The sequence below is a fragment of the Malaclemys terrapin genome, chromosome 6 (genome assembly GCF_027887155.1).
Source record: "Malaclemys terrapin pileata isolate rMalTer1 chromosome 6, rMalTer1.hap1, whole genome shotgun sequence".
Classification (NCBI taxonomy): domain Eukaryota; kingdom Metazoa; phylum Chordata; order Testudines; family Emydidae; genus Malaclemys; species Malaclemys terrapin.
Genome location: NC_071510.1, coordinates 27165229 through 27191092, shown reverse-complemented (window position 1 = coordinate 27191092; position 25864 = coordinate 27165229).

Sequence of the window (25864 nt, the reverse complement as noted above, 5' to 3'; positions counted from 1 at the left end):
TGCAACCACACCTTGGGGCACATCCCAAGTGTTGGCAAGGCCTGAGTCACAGGATGGACCCCATCCTTTGGCATGTACACAGATCTTAGTTGAAACCAGCCATTGATCCAAATGCATTTCACTAGTCAGAGCCATGCAATTTTTGAAGAGGTGGGACACAGCTTCTTACTCATACATATGCCACTTTGCATTAGCTTTTCAAGTCTCCACATAATAATTCAGCCACTATCTTTCCCCAAGATGTTCATTTGTCCAACCCATCCTAGGGCTGATTGCTCAACTGATTGTTCCAATATACACCAAATACTTTAATTTCCTTGGGGTGGGGGCAGGGAGCTGTGGGGAAGGAAGCACAATTTTTTTTTGCATATTTTCCTAGGTTTTCATTCTTAACTAGCAAGAGATGGTGAGTGCTTTTGTGTAAGAGATTGAGGAAGCATACAGGAGCTCAGCCAGTTACAGTAACTATCTGTTGCAAAAGCCTCGAGGCTTTTTGTTGCTGCTATAAACACACTTGCCAACATACAGAGTAGAGGCACATTGTAGTCTTTACTTCAGGCAATCCATTCAACACCCAAAGGCAACCCTTGAAGGGTTAGTTTACATAAGTTGTTTTTACAACTATTTACATCATTCAGTTTTTTACTGGTTTGAAAAGGTCAGCTAACTGCACCAGGAAGAAGACACATCCCTTTTGTTGCCCTGCTCGCTGTGGGCACAGGTGTGGCGTCACATTAGCAAATACTGAAATGGAAAGTTTTGATAACAGCGGTCCTGACCTCTGCTGCCCCTAGTAAGCTATTCCCATGCTGTGAAGGGAATAAGTCAGCCTTATGAGACAGGGCTTCTCACTTCCACTAACCTTAGGCTATGCCTACACTGCTTCACAGGTAGGACTACAGGGTGTGTGAAGCCCATTACTGTGAACTTGGGATCTTTAAGTTCCCCTCCACAACATCCACGTGGGGGAGTTACAGCCCAGCCCAGCCCAGCCCTTTGGTGTGCACTGCTATCCACATCCCCTTATCCAAATTGCAGGACAGTGTAGACAAGCCCTTAGTCTCACGGGGCTTCACTGATTATTTAACCCTGGCTGTAAATTGCTATCTAGCATGAGGGTGGCAAAATCTGGCAGAGAAAAGAGTACTACAGGTGAAGTTTAGCATGTTTTGTGACCAGATCCATCACTGCCACAACAGCATTATGTGCACTAAAAAGTGACAGTTTTAGTAGCTACTTTACCAGGCAACTTGTTTCCTAGGAAATTTGAGAATAAACACAATAGAAAAAATATATACATAAGTTCTCAAAAATCTGAAATGTTTAGTGGATACTGGGTTAAACTGAGGAATTAGTGATGCTTCAGCTAGCATACAGGGCACAGGTCTGTTATGACCAGGGTCCCAGGGAGGCCACACTGAGTTTGCTCAATTAGGGAAACTGCAAAGAATGGGGCAGCTAGTCCCCCAAAAGATGGCAGATATTCCAGTACTTAGTTTCACCAAGCCAGGAACAAAACAGCTTCTACAATACCTTACTGGCCAAAACACAGTTCCCTTAAAAGCAACCCAGACTTGGGCTTCTTCCCAGATAGCCAAGTCAAATATAGGGATGGGGATTACTGAAAATCTTGTTCGTCATATAAAAAGGTCTACCAATCCCAAATGATCAGACACATTAACCACCAAGTTAATGAATATTTCAGATCTTACCCAAATACACGCTTACAACCAATCCTTTAGTATCTAATATTTAAAGGTTTATTCATAGAAAGAAAAAGGGGAGAGTTAAAATTGGTTAAAAGAATCAAACACATACAATAATTGTATTAGGCTTAAAGCAGTGATGGTGTAAACTGCTAACTGGTTAAGTCTCTGGTTGCTCCCAATTAATTGGAAGGTCCTCAGTCTCTTGGTTAGACTGCTCCCATTAGTATATGTCCATAGTCCAAAGATCAGAGCAGGAAAGAGGCAAAATGAAGATGTTTCCAGAGCCTTTTATAGCTTCTGCCATGTGGAGGGAAACTTCATTGTTCCAAACAAAGCCCTTAGCACAATTTGTGGAAAAATATAGGCACACAAGATGGAGTTTAGTATCACATGACCTAGTCACATGCCCTTGAATGCTTTGATGAGTCAGGGCAGCCTTTACCCATACTCTAGCTAGAACATCCACAGGAAGGTCCATCGGATAGAAATAAGACTCTACTATAGTCCATTGTGAGAGTTAAGTGCCCTTTGAGGGGCTATTCAACTATTCACAATGTGCTGGCCACACTAGAAGTAAGCTGCCTTGTGGGTGTGATCACAGGAGCGAACACAGGCCTACAGTCAATATTCATAACTTTAGATCTAAAACTGATACATGCATACAAATAAGATTATATTCAGCAAACCATTACCTTTCCATTGACAGTTTACATAACATACTTTGTACAAGATTTGTTGCAATTATATAACCATGGTAGCAACAATGATCTACATGGTCATATTTTAATCATATAATATCACATCTGCCCAGAAACATATAGTCTGTTGTAGGTCATTGTACTAAAGAATAGGAAGCCAGAGCTGGCTGGAAATAGAACATAGGAAATGCATTGATTCAACCCATCTCCTGACCATAGCTCTGTAGGATTGGCCTCTAACGTTGCATTAAACTTATATAAAATACAAACAAGGAATTAGTATCCAAACTTTGAGTGGCAATAGAAAAAGGGCAGAAATTAAAAAGATCCCCCTCCCCGCCAAATCCTGCAAAAGAATTCATTTCTCCTCACACTCTCAGAATCTCATTAAGTCAATAGGATTCCTTACAAACATAAGGGCCATCCACATAAATGTCACAGTAGAATCTAGGCCTGTTAAATATGTTCATATTTTATGCATACCATACTTCTGCTGAAGTGGTCAGAAGCCAACTGACCACTATATTGGGGTCAGAAAGGAATTTTCCCCCTGGTCAGATTGGCAGGGACCCTGAGTACATTTTTTCTTCCTCTGCAGCATGGGGCTTGGGTTACTTGCATGTTTAAACTAGTATAAATGGTGGATTCTCCATAACAAAGTCTTTAAATCATGATTTGAGGACTTCAGTAACTCAGTCAGAAGTTAGGGGTCTATTACAGGAGTGGGCAGGTGAAGTTCTGTAGCCTGCGATGTGCAGGAGGTCAGGCTAGATGATCAAGATGGTCCTTCTGGTTTTAAAGTCTATGATACCTGCTCTGTAGGAGTCTGATGATGCTGCAGTTCTAAAAAATCACAGCCACCAGGAGGTGCTGTATGAGAATACCACAGCTCTCCATCTTTTAAACCAAGAAGATATGCCCAACATGGACCAATTTCTGAGTGTCTCACATTTGTTAAGAAATCACTGCATAACATGATACAGGAAGGCAAAAAATGTGTCTTTTTAGGCCAATATCACATGCACACAAATATGATCTGGCAAAGTCTGAAGTTATATTAGCATATACTAACTATAGCTAATCACAAAAAATAGATTGAGGACAACTACTAAGTCATATAGTCCATCCTCCCTGTCAACAGTGTAAATGTTCCCTAAAGGATATTTTCGAGTGCTTTGCACACTCCAGTTTTAAAAGTAACCCCAACAATAGTTTTCCCTTCACATCAAAACCAGGGCTGTTTTAAACAAACTTATTACTGCTATCACAAATCCAATATACAGAACAGGATTTTATTTTTTCAATAAAAAGAATTTTAGATCATTCTAATTCCATTGATGCTTGCTCTTGAACATTCAACATCACCACATGATTTAATCAGTAGAAGATACAGATCATTTTTCATCCTGAGCTGGTATGCAAGGCATACCTTCTGGATAAAGCACCACTGTAACTGTATGCTGGCACACCATACAACTGCTTCTAGTTGATGTTTGAGATAGCTTTTCTAAGAAGGAGATGTAAAGAACTACATATCAGGTGACACAGACAACCTCAAGGTATTTCACATGGCCTGGACAAATTCAACTGAAGTGGAAAGGAAAACAATTTTATAACCTATTACTCCTATACCCTATTACTCATATCTGGAAAATATAAATAAATCAAGAGGGAACCACTGAAGAAATATTAACTCTTTGGCAACACTTTATGAGGTAATAGGATAGCAGGGGGAAAGAGCTATACTAATTACCTGGGATTACTGTAGTGGTTTAATCTAAACCAGTTTATTTTTTCTTGATTATGCCAAAAAATGGCACTGTGTTGGAGTCATATCAAGTTAGGGTTAGGTCTGAAAACTTTTTTTTTTAAAAAGATAGCTTGTTACCTGCAGCCCCCAGAGTTATTTTGTTGCACTAGCTGCCACTAAGCCATTTAGAAATAGAAGTTATGAAGACTAAGTTGAAGCCTAAATGAAAGCAAGAACACCAGGAAATAAACGATTACTGAAAGTGACAGAGTCTAGTGTAGTCAGCACCCTGGGATGTGGATCACGGACCCAGTTAACCACAAAAGGTGCTTTTATAAAAAGTCCTCATGCTGTAAAGAGCCAAACAGTTTACCTCAGATTAGTTTGCAGAAGAAAAACGAGTCAGCTGTTCAAGCTTCCAGTCTACTTCTCAGGATCAGTCTTTCATGAGAGTATTGAAGTGCTGTGTTGCTTCTATAAACCCAGGCCTGAAAAGAAATTACATAAAAAGTTCAAACCTCTAGACTGTTTTCCAATATCACTCCTCCTGTGGATCTGCAAGTACACAGGACTTTTAGCACACATGCACACCTTCTTTTTCTTCTCAAGCATCTGAACTAGAATATAGAATGGGAGGAAGCAGAAGTACTTCCCTTCACCACAGCCCCCTTCTGACTGTCTCTGTAGGAAGGACAGACAGCAATAGCCCTCCCCAGGAAAGGGGGATTAACTGCTCACCCAGGTGGGCACCCTACCAGTATTATACATGTGAAGAATCATCCTAGGTGAATCTCATTCCTGGTGGTTTTTGCTATCTACATGTGGTGGAGGATAGTTTTGCTGTTAATGCACTAGACCAGGATTCAGGAGATCTGGATCCAGTTACTAACTTTGTGACTTGCCCAAGGTCTCACACAGTCTGTAGCAATCTCGCAGCAGCTCAGTTCCTCCTCTCTCAAGTGGAGGATAGTAATACTTACCTCTCTCACTCTGGACTACTTAGACTGTAAGCTCTTCCGTTCATGGACTCTTTTTACACAGTGTATGTAAAGCATCTGGCACAAAGGGCGGGGGGGGGGGGGAAAGAAAAGGATCCTATCTCAATTGAGACCTATAGATTCTACTGTAATACAAATTAATATGGAATTAAGACTTCAGCAAGAAAGAAAGATAGAACAGCACTAGGGTACAGCTTAAGTGAAAGGACTGGCAGGTAACAGACTCATTAACCGGTTATGTGGATCAGCCACTGAAGAGGAGACAGATGCTCACATTCATCACCTGCTAAGCTCATCACAAGTGACTGAAGTTCACAGCAGTTCAAGTCTCTGTACGGACCACTTGTGTTGACTGTTTGCCATCAGTCATCACTGGGGGTTAGATTCTATTCTATAGAGGGGGTTTATACCATGCTCATTACTGTAGTATCTGAGCATCTTCCAGTAGTACGTTCAGTAATGAGACTGTACATCGGTCAGGTGTTTGTTCTCTCATCCTCTCCCCAGAGGGAGAGGCGTGTGCAGTGGAGTGTTGTTTTGGGTAGGGTTGTGTGCATGCAGTAAATGTACCTGTTGCTATGCATATATGTTACAGAAGGCAAAAATCCCTGAGTTCCTGGGGGAGGAGTTCATTCCACAATCTCAAACCACCCCCCAGAAAAGGGTCTGGCTCCTGCACAGATGAGATTTGTTGTTATTGTTGAGAATTCTGTTGTGCCAGAGGAGCAAAGTTGTCAACCGTGGTCTTCGTTGAAGAGCTTTAAACAGTCTTCGAGCCCAAGACTTCTTGCACTAAAAGAATGAGCTTCTAGTGCTTGAGCTAAAGGATTAAGGTTACGAACTAGTATCTGTACCACACACACACACACACACACACACACACACGTGTAAGCCAGTAACTGAAGGGGCACAAGAGTAATGTGGATTACATTTATGTGGTATTGGGAATAGAGCAAGGTGGGAAACCGTTTTCCTGTACTGTGAACATTTTAATGGTTTTAAAAGTATCTCCTCTTCTTCAGAGTGTTTGTTTTTCACAAAAAAGAAGAGATTGATGCCCCAAGCATAACTGAAAGACAAGTGGTTAGGGCACTTGCTCTGCCTGACTCAGACCAAGGACTTTATCTTAAGTCTCCCACACTCCAAGTGAGTGTCCTACCCATAAGACTTTTGGCTATTCGCCGAAAAAATCCCTTCCTGGACCTGACCCCATCCCCCTCCCCCCAAATAAACAAACAAGTTTCATTTAAAACAGTGCTTCTCTAACTTCATTGCACCGCGAGCCCTTTCTGACAACAAAAGTTATTACACGACCTCAGGAGGGAGGACCAAAGCCTGAGCCCCACTGCCCTGGGGGGGTGGGGGAAAAAGCCAAAGCCCAAGGGCTTCAACTCTGGGGGGGGGGGCTGTATCCTGAGCTCTGCCACCCAGGGCTGGAGCCCTTGGGCTTTGGCTTCAGTCCCGGCAGTAGGTTTACCAACTTTCTAATTGCACAAAACTGAACACTCTGGCCCCACCCCCTCCCCCTTCTCTGAGCCCCACCTCTTCTGAGGCCCCACCCTCCAATCACTCCAGCCCCACTCCCTCAGTCGCTTGCTCTTCCCCACCCTCACTCACTTTCACTGGGCTGGGACAGGGGGTTGGAGTGCAGGAGGAGGTTAGGGCTCTAACTGGGGGTGCAGGCTCCGGGCTGTGGCCAGAAATGAGAGGTTCGGGATGCAGGAAGGGACTCCAGGCTGGGGCGGGGTGCAGGAACAGGTGAGGGATTTGGAGTGCAGGAGTGGGCTCAGGCCGGGGATGAGGGATCTGGAGTGTGGGAGCAGACTGAGGCCGAGGGGTTTGCAGTGCAGGAGGGGATGTGGGCTCTGGGGTGGGGTCAGGGATGAGGGGTTTGGAATGCAGAACAGGTTTCAGTGCTGGGGCAGGGGTGCAGGCTCCAGGAGGGGCTCAGAGCTGGGGTGTGAGAGAGGGGTTCCAACCTGGGGCAGGGGGTTCTGGCCAGGCAGCACTTACCTCAGACAGCTCCTGGTTGGCAGTGCAGCGGAGCTAAGGTAGGTTCCCTGCTTGCCCTGGCTCCATGCTGTTCTTGGAAGTAGGTGGCATGTCCAGCCTCTAGGTGGAGGTGTGGTCAGACAGCTCTGCACAGTGCATGCTGCCTATGCCTATAGGCACCGCCCCCGCTGCTCCCATTGGCTATGGTTCCTGACCAATGGGAGTTGCGGCGTTGGCGATGGGGACAGAGCAGCACACTGATCTTCCCTGATAGCCCTGTACCTAGCGGCCGCAGGGACATGCTGGCTGCTTCCAGGAGTTTCACAGAGCCAGGGAGCCTGCCTTAGCCCCCGCTGCACTGCCGACCGGACTTTTAACAGCCTGGTCAGCAGTGCTGACTGGAGCTGCCAGGATCCCTTTTCGAGCGGGCGTTCTGGTAAAAAAACAGACACCTTGCAACCCTACCTTGCAGTGGGGTTCGGGCTTTGGCCCTGGGCCCCAGCAAATCTATCAGCAGCTTTGGCAACCTCATTAAAATGGGGTCACAACCCATTTTGGAGTCCCAATCCACAGTGAGAACTGCTGGTTTAAACCAATAAATGCCAGCAAAGAGATTTTGTTTGATGAATAATGATTTTCTGATAAAAAAAAAAGTTTGTTAAAAAAAAAATTGCTGATCAGTTCTAATTGGGATACCTTCAAACCAAGAAAAGTAAGTAGGGAAAAGCAGCAATTTAGGAAGAAGAGGGAAAATGTTGCAAGTGTGAACCTAATATCCTAATGGCAGAAATCACAGAGAAGGGAAACCCAATTAAACATTTAAAGTTATCTTTCTCTTAGAAAAGTACACAGTGAGATGAGGCCACCCAAGGTATACAGACTCCAAAGCAATATATAGTGCACTACTTTGTTTTCACTAAGATATTGAGCAAGCAGCCCAGTCTTGTGCTGGATTCCAACCTTCCAAGAGAACAGACAAGCCATTAATCAGAATATTCCACAACAGATCTCCTTCAGGTGATAAATGAACTGCAGGAGAAAAGGAATGAATATAAACTATCACTGTTTGTCAGTTATGCAAAAGCTTTCCACTCTACTTGGAAAAAAGTATCCTATAAATAGAGCTCTTCGGTTCCAAGACAGCTGCAGAGTGGTGTTTGGGTTTTGAAAATACAAAATATTTTTTAAAAACCCCACAATTTCAAAGTAAAAAAAATTATCAAGACAGGAATAGAAGGCTGACATTATACCAAACTATTTCCAATGAGCCTTAGATGCCACATACTGCATGAACAGTGGAATATATGATTGTGAGGAATGTGATAACAGTTCTGTACTAATAGTACATTTATCCTAATATGCATTTGTCCATAAGTTATACATCTAGCTATTTTATAGTCACTTTTAGGACATTAAAGTTGGTGAACATCTGTCCTTTATAGATCATGAAAAGGATCATTCGCAAGAGGTTATATAATAGCATTATAAGAGTACAAGGGCTGATATGTTCACTACATACAATGGTGTGGTAATTGATATCTGTATGTAGATATCCATTGTACACCAGTTATACATAGTGGGCATACCTAATATAGATATTTATCTATGACTACACCATACATAAATATATCAGATTAGAACCAAGCAAAAACATCTCTCAGGCATATAACTGGAGCATACTAATGGATATCTTAATTTTCAATTCTGGGCACTTCATTATGTAAGTGACACTGACAAGTGGGAGAGCAACAAATTTGACCAAGGTCTAGAGAAACTGATTTACAAGGAAAGATTTTTAAAAAGGTTGAATAGAGAGATTTCTTAAGTGAAGAGTAAGGAGAGATCACAATTACAATCTGGAACTCAAACCACTTTTTGATGTTCAGAAAAGTTTGGTTAAATGCCTCCTCATTCCTTCACTTTGTTGCCTTCATTTTGTTGACCAAGCCTGCTCTGCATTGCAAGTGAGGCCTGAATCTTCCCCAGTAGCAATGACTCAAAGAATGAATCAAAAGATAGAACAAACTTTAAATTTAGAATGACTTCAGCTCTTCCCAAAACTAAACCCAGGCTTGCTGAATATGCAGCAGGTTTCCTTTGACAGAATTACATTTTCTCCTGAAAAAGTCTTTAATGTTTCTCTTCATTTACTCTGCATCCCATTCAGTTACTTGTGATTAATTATGCAGGAATCCTTTTAACACTATGCTCTGCTCTAGATTTATACATGAAGCAGAATGCAAACAGAAAACAGGAGAAAGATGGGTTCAAAAATTCTAACAATTGTGACCCTTGAATTTGTAGTGTTTTATTCCTATCATTTTTGTTCTTATTGTATAATCTACCCAGTGAATTTTTCTGACTTTCACATTACCTACGTGTAACACACAATAGCAGCATTAGTATTGGAAAAAAATGTCAAGAGGCTTCCTTACTTTGACAGTCTCAAATAGATATTTAGCAGTTGCCAAATATCTGTGCTGATGAGGAAAGCTGACATTTTGTTATTTAAAACAGAAATAGTATCTGTACTTTCCACTCCCTCACATTCAAGAAAATATTTAGAAAATACGAAGTCTCACACACACCTCCCCCAAGGAAAGCTAAAGCTGTTGAAATAAGAAAGACATATCCAGACTCAAATTCCTCCTGAATTATTCAAAGTTGAAGGTCATGCCTTAATGGATCTCTGGTCAAAAGTAGACCTTACTAGCTCTTTAATTGGTCTGCTGTAAATATTATTCTAGAAAGGTTAGCAAGATCAACTACTGAAGAACACTGAAAGCCCAGGATTTATCAATCCTAGTTTAGAGCACCTGGTGCAGTCCTCTGAGCCCTGTTTCTATAATTGTCCCTACCATGCATACTCAACTTCCTTCCAGCTTTTGGCAAATTCTTCAGACTATCAGAATTACCTGAAAAATCTGAGGACTTTCAGTGCTAACATGTACACAGTTTCCACAAGGGCAAAAGTGACTCTGCACAGACTAGAGAAGAGAGAGATGGGTTTTAACGGTGCATAATTTTCTAATGTACCCAGTCACTAGTATAGTTCAAACCAAGTTTAAAAGCTTCTGAATTGCAACGCTGTCTGGACCATGGCCGGCTCCAGGTTTTCTGCTGCTCCAAGCAGGAAAAAAAAAGGTGCAGCAGCGGGATCGTACCGCGCCGCTCCACTCTTCGGCAGCAGGTCCTTTATTCCGAGAGGGACCCGCTGCCAAAGGCCCGGCCGTGCCGCCCCTTGGTATTGGCCACCCCAAGCACCTGCTTCCTTAGCTGGTGCCTGGAGCCGGCCCTGGCCTGGACATTTCCCAGATGGCACAGAGAATGATGGGGAGCATGGCCAGTTGAGAAAAAACACCGCAGGCATTTCAAAGTCCTATTGTAGGCAGGCGTGCCACTGCGCTGCCATGTGATCTAGTCATTTACTAAATTAGAAACTCATTTAAAAAAAAAATTAAAATGTATTCTGTCAGAATAAGTCTCTCCTATTTCATAGCAATTCACTGACTAAATTTGACAGCTATGTAGTAAAATGCAACTCTAATATCTTCAGCATGTACAGGCAAGAGCTTCTGGTTACTGCACCTAAACATACACACCAGTCAGTGCACTGGATTTCTGGAATACATTTTTTTTTAAACTACAGAACACAATTTCAGCTCCCTTCTCCATGAAGGAGAAGTGATAATATTGAAATATAGGAAGCAGGTTTGTCTGTGTTGGGTACCCAGTAGTACTATCAAATTAAAAAACACTTTAAAAAGCAAAACATATTCCACTTGACCATTTGTTCTGCTGCATGTCCCTTCTGCTCTGTTTATAGCCTCAGTAAAGCATAGGGCAGAGCTGGAAAAGCTCAGTCAAAAATACAACCTACTGAAAAGGTCATATCATAGGAAGCCATCAAAGTTTGCTAACTTATTGTCATGGAAAACATTGTAATGGGAACAGGAAAGGCTACACAATTTAACCCAATCTAGGCAAAATGTCAAGACCTGTAAATTTGTAGTCATCTGACTGCCAAATTAAAACCCTAAATAATGTAGTTCTTCCCAACCACTGATCAGAAGAATAGATCAACATTTCCAGCTGTTTTACCCTCCATCTTCCAGTTTTCTCATGGTATTCTACAAAGATAAAGCTAGTCAGGGGCATGAAATGCTGAGGAGTGGATGGCTCAGCTGAATGCTATACAGGAACTTTCACCTGCAGGAAGCTTGTTTGAATCTAGTAGTTTGAGGGTGACCAAGAGAGTAATTATCTACTAGTTGTTTGGTGACTGATTTAAAATGAGTGGATGATCTCTGTTGTCACTTTCTGGTAGACCTGTGGCCATATCACTCACCCCCACAATCATGACAACAGGTAGATTCTTGACAGAAAGGACAAACACTGAACAGATATATAGATTTGAGTTTCTCACCCCTAGAATTGCTCTCTCCAGCACTGTGTTAGATAAAAATCATGAAAGGTAGCATGGGAAAGCTTGTACTGCTCAGCTGCTGTCTAACCCTATAGGTACCTAAATTCACCCTGCCTACATTGTCATCATAAATGTCACTTAGGCGCCTTAGGCCTTGTCCACACTGGTGGCAGCATGAAGGGTATGTGTAGTTACATGTTGCAGTGAGAGACCGGGGGAAGAGGAGGAGGAGGGAAAGACTTTGGCAGGGAGTTGCCAGAGCCTTTCACTGCTTCCTCACCCTGCCAGAGTCTCTCACTGCAGTGGGGAAAGGCTCCAGCAGTGGGAAAGCAGTAGGACACTATATAACTAAAAGTAGTAGATGTGAAAGGCATTGTCCGGGCACATGGAGAGCCATGCAGGGTTCTGGTCTGTCTGAATTCTAGTCACCTAAACAGTGCTCCACAGGGCTGACCTTAGGGGAAATGGTGCCCTGGGCAAAATTGTAATTTGGCACCCACCATCTCTGGCCCAGTGTATATTTAGTTATTTATTCACAATGAACAGTTTCAAACAGGAGAGAAGGATCCATGTCAGAATACCTGTAGTCCAGTGGTAGGGGACTCACCTGAGGGGAGCGGGAAGACCCCTGTGCAAATCTTCATCAGGTAGAGAGGGGAGCTGCATGAGGGTCTCCCATGTGCCAGGCAAGAACTCTAACTACTGGACTGATGGTTAGAAGGTAGTCCTCCTTCTCCATGTCCCCTTTTCCCCTGCAGCCATTTTGCATGATATTAGGCATACTTACAAAATGGCTTAGGCATCTGATTTCAGGAGATGGTTCCCAGCTGCAGATCCCAAGCAGGGACAGGCACTGAACTTCCAGAGAGGAGCAGGGCTGAGGACAGATCACTCTCCTTAGCATCTGCTACTGACTCACTTCAGTGGTTCCCCACTCAGGTGTGTAGGAACAGGATCCACAAAGCTAGCACACTATCTCTCCCCAGGCATTGTACAAGGAGCCTAAGCACTTAACCCTGGTCCTATTGATTCAGCTAGGTGGCTAGACACCTAAAAGTTAGATGTTGCAAGGCCTAAATCTCTTTGTAGATAAGATATTTGCACAGTTTAGCTGAAGCCCTCTTTCATAACGACACTCAAAACCAGGCAACAACTGGCCGTTCTTACTAGAATCTGTTGCCCTTATTCACATTGACTAATACTTTACTTTACACAGTCCTATTGGGGAGAAAAAAAAATGTGAAGTCTAGGCTTAAGTTAAGTGGCATTAAACGTGCTGCATTTGTGAATAAAACCAGATTTTAACATTTGTTCTGTGAAAAAAGTTTTTAAATCTCAGAAGCATGGAATTTAGTGATGGAAGAGATTTATAGTACGTCCATCCAACACATTAGCTTTTTTGCATTTACCTGTCATTATTGGCTCATGTGTCTAGTAGTTGGGAGTAACAAACCGTCAGTATTCTATGAGTTGCTAGTGTTCTTCCAGCACAGAAATTAAATCAGGAACCAACATCAGGGTTAACAACCTGCAACTTGGCCCCCAGTTATGTCTTTGGAGTAACCTCACACTTTGAGGTACAATGGAAAGCAAGCTCTAGTATAACAGGTATGGACATCTTTTCTTTAATGAGCCTTTTGGCTTTAAGTTTCTAGATGCAATACTTTGAGGTAGTTGGGATACAAGTAAACACCAGGACCTTCATGCACATTCTACATTACAAGAGTCCCTAGAATCCTGAGTTTAGCATTAAGACATGTAGCATTCTATTAGGAATGTTCTGAGCATACTGAATTTTATCCATATCTAGAATTGTCACGGAATATGTAGTGCACCTCTGTAGCATGTTTATACGTGCCTTAAACACTAGTTAGGCAAGCGTGCAGAAAGTGAGTTAGAGAAAACACTTACATACAACATATGTATGCTTATTGATAGAAATTACACATAGAGATTAGGAAGGATTACACAAGGAGAGGTTTATATTTTAGATTACTGTACAAAATATGGGACTCACACTAATGCATGGGATTTAGTCAATGTATTTATATACCAGTGGATTACTGGCTTCTCACATGTCCAGCCCTTACCTGGACTCACCCTTGAGTCTTCAATAGCACTAGCTGCCAGACTGAAAAAAATATAATTGCATTGCTACTTACTGTAGGGCAAAGATCCTGGGCCTGTCACTAGTGTTATTCTAGTCCACATCTCCTCTCCTTTACAAGGCTGCAAGTCCAAATAAGATAGCCTACTTCCCCCCAGGTCAGGTCTTAGCTGTCCACACCTACAAAATTCCAGTATTTCATTGCTTTTCAAAGAGAAGGAAAATTCCCTTACTTCACAACTCCTAAACTTCTCCTTCCATCTAGATTTCAGCTGGTGCAATAACCAAACACTGCTCAACCCCCCACTACAGGGCTAGATTAATTGTTCTAATCAGTCATTCCCAGGATGACCCAATTAAGTGTAATTAGCTACCCCCTTTACTCCTTTCTTGGTCTGTTCCCTTTTCCCTACCACAGGTATTTTACATTTGCATTTTTAACCTAGCTACTGAAGCCCTCTTAAAAGTTGGCCTTTCAACCCCAAGCTTTTAATAATTAGGAAAACCATAGATTGCTTTAAAATGCAACACTTTGAGCCAAGGCTCCTAATAAAACCCAGGCTTCTCTTTAAAAAAAGAATCACAGTGCTAGAAAAACAACTATGTAATATGTACATCATGAATGTGCTGCAAAACTGTTCCCCATGTGTGGAAAATTTTAGATTCCTTTCACGTACACTTGAGGCATCTCAAGTTAGCCTCCTTCATCTTAATCCGAGGAAGATTTGCAGTTTGAGAAGCAATGTACCAAGGAAAGAGAGAGGGAGAGAGATCCCTTTTACTCGGATTTATTTTACACACCTTCCCCCCCCCCCGCCACTCTGTGCTGGGCAACTGGCAGCAACACAGCTCTGTTTTCTTTCTACCTACTAATCACTTTGACACACCAGTCAGACACACACTATAGAAGGATAAACTTCTTCCCGGTTGGCATTTCTGGTATTGCAGCGTTTATGTAGCAAGAGGTTTTCCATTCACATGATTCACTAGAAAGGAGATTCATTGCAGTGCACTTAGCAAAATTCCAGCCTAGCAGAGTGGACAGTTAGTGTGAGACTTTTCTATGAAGTAGGGTTGCCAACTTTCTAATCACACAAAACCGAACACCCGTGCCTCATCCCTTCCCTGAGACCCCACCCACTGTAGCTTGCTCTCCCTCCACTCTCATTGGGCTGGGGCAGGGATGTGGGAGAGTTCAGGCTGGGGGTGCAGGCTCCAGGGTGGGGCCAGAAATGAGGGGTTCAGGGTGAAGCAGGGGACTCTGGGCTGAGGCCGAGGGGTTTGGCATGCAGGAGTGGGCTCAGGGCTGTGGTAGGGGCTTGGGGTGTGGGAGGGACCAGGGATGAGGGGTTTGGGGTGGAGGAGAGGGCTCAGGGCTGGAGCAGGGGTGCAGGCTCTGGGACAGAGTTAGGGTGCAGGGGGGTGAAAGGCTGGGGGAGGGGGTGGGGTGCAGCATGGGGTGCAGGTCTGGGGGAGGAGGTTGGGGTGCAGGCTCTGAGAGAAAGTTTCAACCTGGGGCAGGGGGTTGGGGTGCGGGAGGGGGATTGGCGTGCGGTCTCCAGATGGGCAGCACTTACCTCAGGCAGCTCCTGGTTGGCTCTGCGCAGCTCCTGGAAGCTGCTAGTATGTCCCTGCAGCCCATAGGTAGAGGGGCCAGGTGGCTCTGTGCCCTCCCCAGGCCCGCTGGGGGCAGGGGCAGCACGCAGAGCTTCCCTGATTGCCCATCCACCTAGGGGCCACCAACAGGGACATGCCGGCCACTTCCGGAAGTTGCGCAGAGCCAGGGAACCTGTCTCAGCCCTGCTGCACTGCTAACCAGACTTTTAACGGAGCTGCCTGGATCCCTTTTCGTTTGGGTGCGCCGGTCGAAAACCAGACCCTTGGCAACCCTACTATGAAGAAAGAACCCATTTTATGCTAATAGAAAGTAGTATTTTTTCCCCAGTTATAGATGCAACAGCTCCATGGAATTAGGCAGCCTATCTAAGAGGAACTCTTCGCACAGCTTCAAGTGGAGGTGCTTTAGAGAAATAGTCACTAAATTATTTGGGTGAATTAGTAATATGAACAATTAAAAAGAAAAACAAAGCATACATAGACATTTGACTGGAATCTCCTCAGTGCAGGGAGTACTGTTTTCTACATACGCTCAGTGCCTAGCACAACAGGACGTCCATTCCCAATTGGAGCTGGCTAGTAGGAGCTACCTCAATATAAATTGTTGTTAAATGAAAGGTGATATCAGTGTTAGCGTACTAGATGTCGCTTTAAAAAAAAATATTTTAGTGCTCCTGAAAGGTATGGGATGGATAGCATTACAAATCTATTAATGGTATGTGAACAGTAAGAGCTATGGCAAAAGTCTCATCACAGTAGTCCACTAAAAAGTGGAGACTGTCACACGAAAGCAGTCCCTTTAGGCAGCACCTACTTTACAGAGTAATTTGTGGAATGGGGAAGGGAGAAGAGCAAAGCAGAGGAGATGACCTGTAAAGGGAGGCCTTGTATAACCCCTTTTGAGATACTTACCAGTAACAAATGCTCAGATCATGTCTTCCATAGCAACTAGCAATTTTTCATACCATATGGGAAGCCTGAGTGTTATTCCCATACCTACTGGCAAGATGACAGCTATTTGCCTACAGCCACCTATTTTTTTTAATTTAGCTGTTACCACTCAAGAAAGATTTTGGAGTCATTGTGGATAGTTCTCTGAAAACATCCACTCAATGTGCAGCGGCAGTCAAAAAAGCGAACAGAATGTTCGGAATCATCAAGAAAGGGATAGATAAGACAGAAAATATCATATTGCCTCTATATAAATTCATGGTATGCCCACACTTTGAATACTGCGTGCAGATGTGGTTGCCTCATCTCAAAAAAGATATATTGGAATTGGAAAAGGTTCAGAAAGGAGCAACACAAATTATTAGGGGTATAGAAAGGCTTCTGTATGAGGAGAGATTAATAAGACTGGGGCTTTTCAGCTTGGAAAAGAGGCAACTAAAGGGGGGATATGATAGAAGTTTATAAAATCATGAGTGGTGTAGAGAAAGTAAATAAGGAAGTGTTATTTACTCCTTCTCGTAATACCAGAACAAGGAGCCACCAAATGAAATTAATAGATAGCAGGTTTAAAACAAACACAAGAAAGTATTTTTTCATGCAACGCACTGCCAACCTCTGGAACTCCTTGCCAGAGGGTGATGTGAAGCCCAATACTATAACGAGGTTCAAAAGGGAGCTAGATAGATTCATGGAAGTTAGGTCCATCAATGGCTATTAGACAGGATGGGCAGGAATGGTGTCCCTAGCTTCTCTTTGCCAGAAGCTGGGATTGGGTGACAGGGGATGGATCACTTGATGATAACCCGTCTGTTCATTCCCTTTCGGGCCTCTGCCATTGGCCATTGTCAGAGGACAGGATACTGGGCTTGATGGACCTTTGGTCTGACCCAGAATGGCTGTTCTTATGTTCTTAAGAGAAGAGACCCTCATCCATTGGATTAAAACAAAAATATAAGACCCACTCAAAAAAGAAAAGCTACATTTAAAATCTTGTCCGTATTTGTCCTCTTTCCCTCATCTGTGCCAGATGTTGACCCTTGTTTACTGTTGGTTTGGCCCTTATGCAGATATAATCTTTTAAGTGAATGGAGTCTGCACACAAGTCCAAAGAGAAACTACACATTCATATTAAGGTATTACCCCACTTGATTTCTGGCTTTATTAATAAAATGTAATCCAAATGAAAACCAGGCTCGGTTGCTCCAGGATTCCTTTGCTCAGATTAATTCTGTCCTAGAAGCAAAGAGCTAGATTTAATGGTCTTCAGGAGCCCACTAGATGCTGATCTACATATTTAAGAATCTGGCCCACAATCCCTCTACCAGAAACTTAACCACCTACTCCTGGGGGAATTCTGCATCACTGCGCATGCTCAGAATTGATGTCCCCTGCAGATTTCTTTGCTTCCACACAGAAAAATGACTTGCTGATGGGGAAGCAAAGGGAAACCACAAGAGCAGTCATGTGACCCTCCCCAACAGTATGTTTTGGGTGCCCAGGGTAGCCGGCAGAGAGGTAAATCACTGTGGGGCAGGGGATGGGACTGGGGAAGACCTGGCTGATGGCTCCTACCCTGCACCAAGCTCAGCTACTAGTCCCAGCCGGGCTGCGGAGGACTTCCTCTTCTCCTGTATGGCATCCAGGGCTAGGTCAGACCCACCCCCAGATTTCTCAGCTAATTGCAGGAAGCTCTGCAAACTCCTCCCCCGCCCCACTTCCTGAACCCATCACTCCTCAGTTGCATGTCGAGGGATCCCTATACAGGAAGCTGTTTGCCCATCTGCCCAACCCCCATGCATACAGACCCTCCCGCTGGGCCTCACCCCACCCTGCACTCAGAACTCCTCGGATGAGTCCCACTCCCTCTGCACCTGGATCCCACCCCCCGAGCCACCCGTACCCAGAGCCCAACCCCACTGAGCCCCAACCAGCTGCACTTGGAGTCCCACGCTTCTAAGCCCCACTCCCTCAACAGCTGGACCCCCCACTAAGCTCCCCAACACCCAGACCCCCCTGCTGAGCTCTATCCACTGATACCCAGACCTCCCCCCTGCTGAACCTCAACTACCTTCACCAGGACCCCTTTGCAGAGTCCCATTACTGTTGCACTCAGAACCCCACTCAACAAGCCCCTGTGCATCCAGATCCCCCCATACCCAGATCCTCCACTGAACCACCCACACCCAGATTGCCCCACACAGAGCCCTCTCCACCCACACCTGGATCCCCCCACACTAAGCCCCTGCACTCTTGGATCCTGCCTTGCTGAGCCTGCCTGCTCACACCTGGCATGGAGTGGCAGGGCCCTGGGATGTTTCTGGGATAGGCCTGATCCTTGTACTGTGCCAGGATTGAGCTCAGCCTCGCTACTGAGAGTGCCCCGGGGGGAGTTGTACAGTGATTTCCAACCTCTGTGCAGCCAGTGGCCTGTGCTCCCTAATATCATGCTGGAGCCTCCACATTTATTTGACAAATAAAATTTGCAGAACTTTAAAATGTGCACAGAATTCCCTCATCCCCATTCTTTTACATTTAAGGTGGAGTCTTATGACAGATTGGTCCAGGCATGGTACAGCATTAGTTAACTGGTAGCTCCCAGCAGGCTTCCAATGCCTTCTAAAAGGGTGAATCCTGCCACCTGTTACAGGTTCTTGAAACAGCTGTAGGACAGCCACAAAAAGTTCTGAAGAACCACTAATGATTGCATAGAATCAATAGCAGTAACAATCCTTCTCAAGAAGGTGGTTAGAGACTTTGCTAGAAGTGCATTACGGTAATGCAAATGCACAAAACTGCTGTAGAGTAGCTCTCTATGGATGCTAAAGACATCTGCAAGGGGATAGGTGATATTGCTATGAAAAGATGCGCTCACAGCTAATGTATTTCAGGTAAATAGCTGAAGTTATTTGATTTGTAATGGGATGTTTGATCTGCCCTGAGGATCTGTAATGTGATGAGGTGGGGCATTAATGTGTTCAACAACATTAACAGCAACAACAAAAGCCACCTGGATACTGACAGAAGAGTCATTTGTTTCCCAAGTAAATGGTTGAATATCGTAGAGCTAACTGTCTTGCTAAAGCTTACAAATAAGTGATGGTTTGCTTTCCACAGTACTGTAATCATTAAAAGAGACAAAACACAGAATGGATTGAGGTAATGACTCTTGGCAGAGGTACAAAGCAGCAAAACTGACTCTGAAATACAGCTAGTGCATTATAGCATTAATGGTTAGGGCCAACATCAGTTTCCAGCTTCTTTACACAATGTTTCTTCGCCATCTCCTCCCCCTGCATGTCTGAACTATGTTTATATTCTTCATTTTTACATCTGGCTCATTTGTCTGAACCTTTAATAGCTCTTGCTTTCAGTAGAAAGCAACGCTATATTGTAGGCCTATACTAGAATTTGGGTGTAGCCAGCTTTTTAAATAGAAACAATCCCTGGCCAACAAGGTCCCCAAAGTTTATAATGCACAGTGTTTGTCCATTCTGTTGCATAGCTGGCAAATGCAGGGGCTATAGAAGTCATGGAAATGGAGGGAAAGTTGAAAGAGTTAAGTTTCCATACTACTATGTATTTTGAAGATTTGTTTTAAATGTTGTGTTCTGGTGGCAGCAGTACTGAATGATCGTAATGGTACCTTCGGGCAATTAACCCCAACCTCCCTCCATTTCCCCTGCCCCCACATTAAAGATTTCTACTCAAAGAACTTCTGTTTGTTAAAACTCAAGCAGAACAAATGTCAGATCATCATAAAAAAATTGTATTTTCAAGTCTGTTTTCTAGGTTTAGGTATATTTAATCCTGCCTCAGCATGGACTAGATGGCCTCCTGATGCCCCTCCAGACATACATTTTAGTCTTCATGGATTTGGAGTAGAAGCATATCAGTTAATGCACCACGTCAAGTGGAGTGGTGCTTTTATTTATTTAAGTATATACAGTCCCCATGTATCCTTATCAGCAGTTGTTCCCCCATTTGGAAAAACAAACAAACAAACAAAAACAACACACACGGAAGGCTGTACACACCGGCATTGTTACCATGGGGCAATAGTTTGATGCTAGTCCACCACATCTAAAATATATACAGCTGCATAGCTTCGGTGGCAATATCCTCTTCCCAGCCAGATGGGAGCAATAATACTGTGAGGTATCTCCAAGTTTTTATCCTAAGTTTATTGATCTTCCTTTTGCAAGCTCAATTCATATCTGCAAAAGAGGGACTGCCAAATTGGTGGGTGGGAAAAGGAAAAAAAAAAAAAGCAGGGGTCATTTACAAACACAAATTTTAGTAGTTCCAAAGGGTGCTTTCGAGGTAATGAGATGGATAACTACTAAGATCCTGCACCCATTATATATCTGAGTTTAAACACACAGAAAACTCCTTTTGGAGGAAAAAACAAACAAAAGTAAGTCAATGTTTCTAGCAGGCATAAATTGCACTTGCAATAGGGATTGGGGGGGTCAAAGCCCACCTGAAAAATGTTTCTAACAAGGACCAACTCCAGCCAGAGAGGCACATTTCTAAGGCTGAAAATGAAATGCAGGTCTAAAAAGATACTAACTGATTTTGGATAGAATTGAGAGTCATCTTCAACCCTACCACAATCACCTCTTCATTTAATTCTTCAGTCTGCTGAAAGAAATTATGCCTGAAGATGAATGTAGGGAGGAACAGAGGGTACACTGAGCAGAAAGGGCAGCAAAAGCTTTGTGGGCAGACAGATTGTAACGCTTGCCCTGAGATGGCTAGAGAGCTCTGTCTTTAAAGTCCTATTGTAAGGTTCTCCTGTTGTGACACTGCACACTATTACCCCAAACAATGCTCTGCTCCTTAGCTGTGCTTATGCAGAAGTAGGCAGAGATTTGCAATTGGCATTATCACCTAGAGAATCATGTTTGCCTTGTGATTCACTATATTGCAGAGTCTATACTTAATGGTTCCAGCATGAACTTTCAACAAAGATGTTAAGCACTAAGTATTTGCTATTTCATCCCTGCATGTAATTCCCTTTAGATGGGGAACCAAGTTAGTTTGAATCCTAATCTGTCAGTCTCCAAGAGCACAGTTCAAGCATTCTGAGGGTTATGATTATAAAATGTAAAATAAAGGTAATGAATGATGATGCATTACCTGTACTCTGAAAGCAAAGAACTGCAACAGAAGAGAGTGGTGGTAACAGTGAATATATTTCTGTTGAAAATCAGTATGGGAAAGGACATTATTCAGGTTCAGTATCTTAGTTCATAAGGACTTTGTTACAGTTCACTGATCTACTCAATCTATTTTTAATTAAAACTCTTTGCTACCCAAAGCTTAGACTAATCCCTGAGAATTAGAGATGCCAAAACAAACAAGAGAAGAGTTATGCTGATAGATGCCCCTGGAGAACAAGTCTGGGTTTTCAGGTTATCACATTAGCTTCGGAAATGAGGCTTAATATACAGGTGGGCATTCAAGATTGTTCCACCCTGGAATAAGGGAACTGAAGACTGATGGTGTCTAAGTTACCTTAATTTCCACCAACTATTGCAGTCAGATGTAATTGAGCACTCTTGTGGCGGTTAAATGTTAGGGATACATGTAACAAAATGATTCCTAAAAAAAGTTAGAAAAATCCATACTTCAGATCTTGAAAATGATGAACATTAAAGCAATCCAAAACACTTAAAGCAGGATTTCTGGCACTGGGGAACTGTGTTTTGGTTAATTAGACTTTGCATATAAGTGGGTAAAGGCCTGGCCATTTCTGAACAGTCACTGTCTTTCTAGTTGGCCAGTCATCTTGCAATCTGAACAAAACTAGATAACCACAAAGGGAGTGAGCAAGTGTCCTCTCCTTTGAAACTATTTGACACACAGAAGATCCTTTTATTACCATCACGATTACTAAGCAGTTTAGTTTCTTCTCTAGATCCCCTCAGTGGAAGATTGGGGAAAGTCTGCTGCTTTAATGGATAACTACATGGCAAATGCCCATTCAGAAAACACTGACATCCAAGAGGAAGAAAGGAGAAACATCCAGCTGTGTGTTTTGCCTTTTTTCTGTATACTTCAGTTTAAGAACTGTCCTGATATGCAAAGTTAAACAGCCATTTTGTTCTCAGAATTGGCATAGCCTGCAGCAGAGCAGGCACACACTCGTTTTCTATTATAGAGCCCAAAAACATAAGTAAAATCTCCTTAATTTAAATAATGATTCCAGGCATGTTTTGCTTCTTGCACATAGGAGTGATTTGTGCTGTCTCTCTCTTCTGTTGTAATTCTGGATAACTACAGGGACTCGATATTGGCGTAACTTTGGAGTCCATCGACTCCGATTTAAATCAGCAGAGCTCTATTGATTTGAATGGAGCTCTGCAAATTTACACCAGCAGAGTATCTGGATCATTCCCAAATGTGCTGGGTCTTATCCCGTAAGGAGAATACAAGGAAGTGCAGGAAGCAGAGAAATGAGGTTGGATACCATTTGTTACTCTTTTATAAACCTTATTTTCATGATTCACCATTTGTTAGATAAATATTTTCTACTAATAAAAGAGGTGGCCGTGGGGGCTTTAACAGTAGGGTAGCCAACCCACATTAACTAGCTCACTGTAAAACTATGGTGGGGACAAGGCACCTGTAGTTTTCCCATGAGGTAAACTATGCAAGGTGAACCACAAATGGGGTACGGTATTGACCTCATCTAGCTTCCTCACAGTAAAGGCTCCAGGTACCTTGTCTCCACTGGGATTTCCCAGTGGAATAGTTAATTCACATTAGTTGCCCTATGTAAAAAATGTAGCTTTTTCTGGCACTGAAAACCTAGCCTATGAAATTTTCCTCCTCAAATATTCCGAATGGCCTCTCTGCCTTCAGGTTCAATGGAGAGACCTACTTTTCTGCTGTAGCTTTCCAAAATAGAACAATACATGGTTTTAAAAAAAACAGTCCTAACACAAAATACCTTCTCTGCCATTATATAGTGAGCTGAAGAGAAGAGCAGTATTCTATGAATAAAACTACCTGCTTCAGTTCTCTCCCAAGGTGAGAAGATGGAGCATTGATGAATGCAGGGTAGACAGACAATGGCTGTTCCTGGGAGAATAGCACAAAATGTGACTCTGTGCTCCTTGATCAGTCAACTATTTGGGCAAAACCTGTGCTGAATAAAATAACTGATCTTTCTGTGAGCTCAGATGAACCACTGTTAAGCTTGTCCAGTAAGCTCTCTCCTCATCATGAGTCTGTCTATATTTATTAGACTTGTAGCAAACTGGAAGCTTAAACCACAAGTCACTGCAAATCTTGCCACTGAGATAAGAAATAGAAATATTTCAGAGTGTGGGAGCTGGAGTTGCTGCTGAAATGAAACACGTCCCCGTATTGGGATCTTGCTATCAGCAGGGATGTTTTGGGGACAGGGGGAGCTGACAAAGTGAGCCTGAGACCAAGCTAGTTATATAGCGAGAGAGAGGTGGGGAGAAATCTTGGACATGAAAAGAAAAGAACAAAGCACTAGTACATGCCTTTATTGATCTCTCCATTAGCCTTAAGCCATCTTGTTTAAAGCCGAGTCTCATAAAACCCTGACCCAGATTCCAGAAAGCAGTACAGCGATTGATGCCATACCATTTGCAGCTATTAGTGCTGAAGCCTGCAATAGCCAGTCAGGGAAGGATCACCTCAGTGTGTGTGTGTGTGTGTGTGTGTGGGGGCAATCTTCCAGCAGTGTAGAGCCAATGTAGGTTCTCCTATGCCACCTCCCTCCTGCTAATGGGGTGGAGGTCTTGATCAAGGAACGGTCTCCTCAATGCCTCACTGACCTACAGCTGTCATATCAGCCTCTTGGGGCCATTGGCATCTGGCATAATTAAGTTACTGTGGAGGAATGGCCCAGCACACTGATAGCTTGGGGAGCAGCAGAGTGGAAGGGAAGGACACCTTTGCTCCTCTTCTCCTCAGTTTCTTTATGTGCTTCGAAGCACATGCCCTCACCTCTGGGGCATGTCCCTACCCCATTCTTGGAAGCAGCATTGCAAGTAATTTCACCTCATATCTCCCCCCCCCAGCAGCCACTGCCTTGGCCCCTGCAATAGCCAGTCCCAGGCAGTGTCTTGACTCCCTCTCCAGGTCTTATATGAATTGGGCAGAGGGCTGAGATACAGCATAGTTTATTCCCCTTCGGGGGTAACTGAAATTCCAATTTAAAGTTCAGTGTCCAAACATGTAGTTCTTCTGCCCCTCAGCCAGACTGAAGTCCTCTTCCTAGCCCCTTCTCCTTGGTCCCCCACAGAGATTCTCTTGAATTACTGCTTTCTCCAGCAATATTCCCAGCAATTGCTTCCCTTCACCAGGGACCCCCCACACTTTACTTCTGGGGATCTCCCAGCTCCTTGTAGGCCCTATCTCAGGGTTCTTCCATAAGAACCTACTCCACAATCTGTAGGTACCTCAGGCTCTTCCTGGAGGGGAACACCCCTTGTTTCTCTTTCCAGAGTATTTCTTCCTCTTCTCTGTTCCCAGCTCTATTTAAGTAATGGTCTCCCTGCTTTACCACTACATCTGAGGGTAAGTCTAATTAAGCCTCATTAATGACTGCAGCTGGCTGCAAGGGCGAATTGCATTGCCCTCTCATCAGTCAGGTTCAGGGATAGCTGCTAAGTCATGAGAAAAGCTGATCCTAGCTTGCCTCAAAGGGCCAGCCAGCCCATGACAGTGCTCCTTACCTGTAGCCAAGAAAATGGGCCATTAACAAGAATAATTTGCACTTCAGTTGCACATGTCAAAGCAATGTACACGTATTCATAAGCTGTACAATACCCAGTGAAGTATTATTGACCTTTTTATCACTCATTACTAAAATATTGATCCATCTAGACTATATCCCTACTAGACAAAATCCTACTAGTATACTATGCATGCTGTCTCAAAAGACCACATTCCTTCACTTAATATTGGGAATATGGAGAATAGGGATTTTCAAAAGCATCGGTAGGATTTAGAAGCACAAGCCCCATTGACTTTCAATAGACTTTTGTTCTGAAATGTCTCAGGTGCTTTTGAGACTCCATTTTAGTGTTTTCTTGCTCAAGGCATCATAAAAAAGGGAAAAACATTTGCCAACCGTATTGAAGAAAGAAAAGGCTCATCATTTGGGCAACAAATAGTTTACTGGTGGTGATACATAGTTTTGTACCATTATATGATGTTCTTAACATGAAATGCTGGTTCGTGGTAAGCTTCCTCCCACAAAATTGTACATATTAGTTGAAGAGAACAGAGCATGATTCTTAATGTATGTGAACATGATTTATCAAATGTGTTTGAATATAATAGCCATCAGAGTGGTAGATGAGCACCCCAATGATATTTGAATAAAACACCATAGTTCTAGTAGAAAATATGCTTCCAGAATTTGTCAGATCTCTGGTCAAGATGTACATGTCCCCTGATTTTTAGGGCTGGTGAATGTAAGTGACAGGGGGTTTAGCACCTATTCTCAGGACTACAGTAGAGGGACTATTAACTTTGAAACACTAAAACATCCTAATGGTGAATGACAGACAGATGACAAATCCTCCTGGAGGTCAAACAAGCCCTGGAGATTGTGTAAGCGGTTAAGACT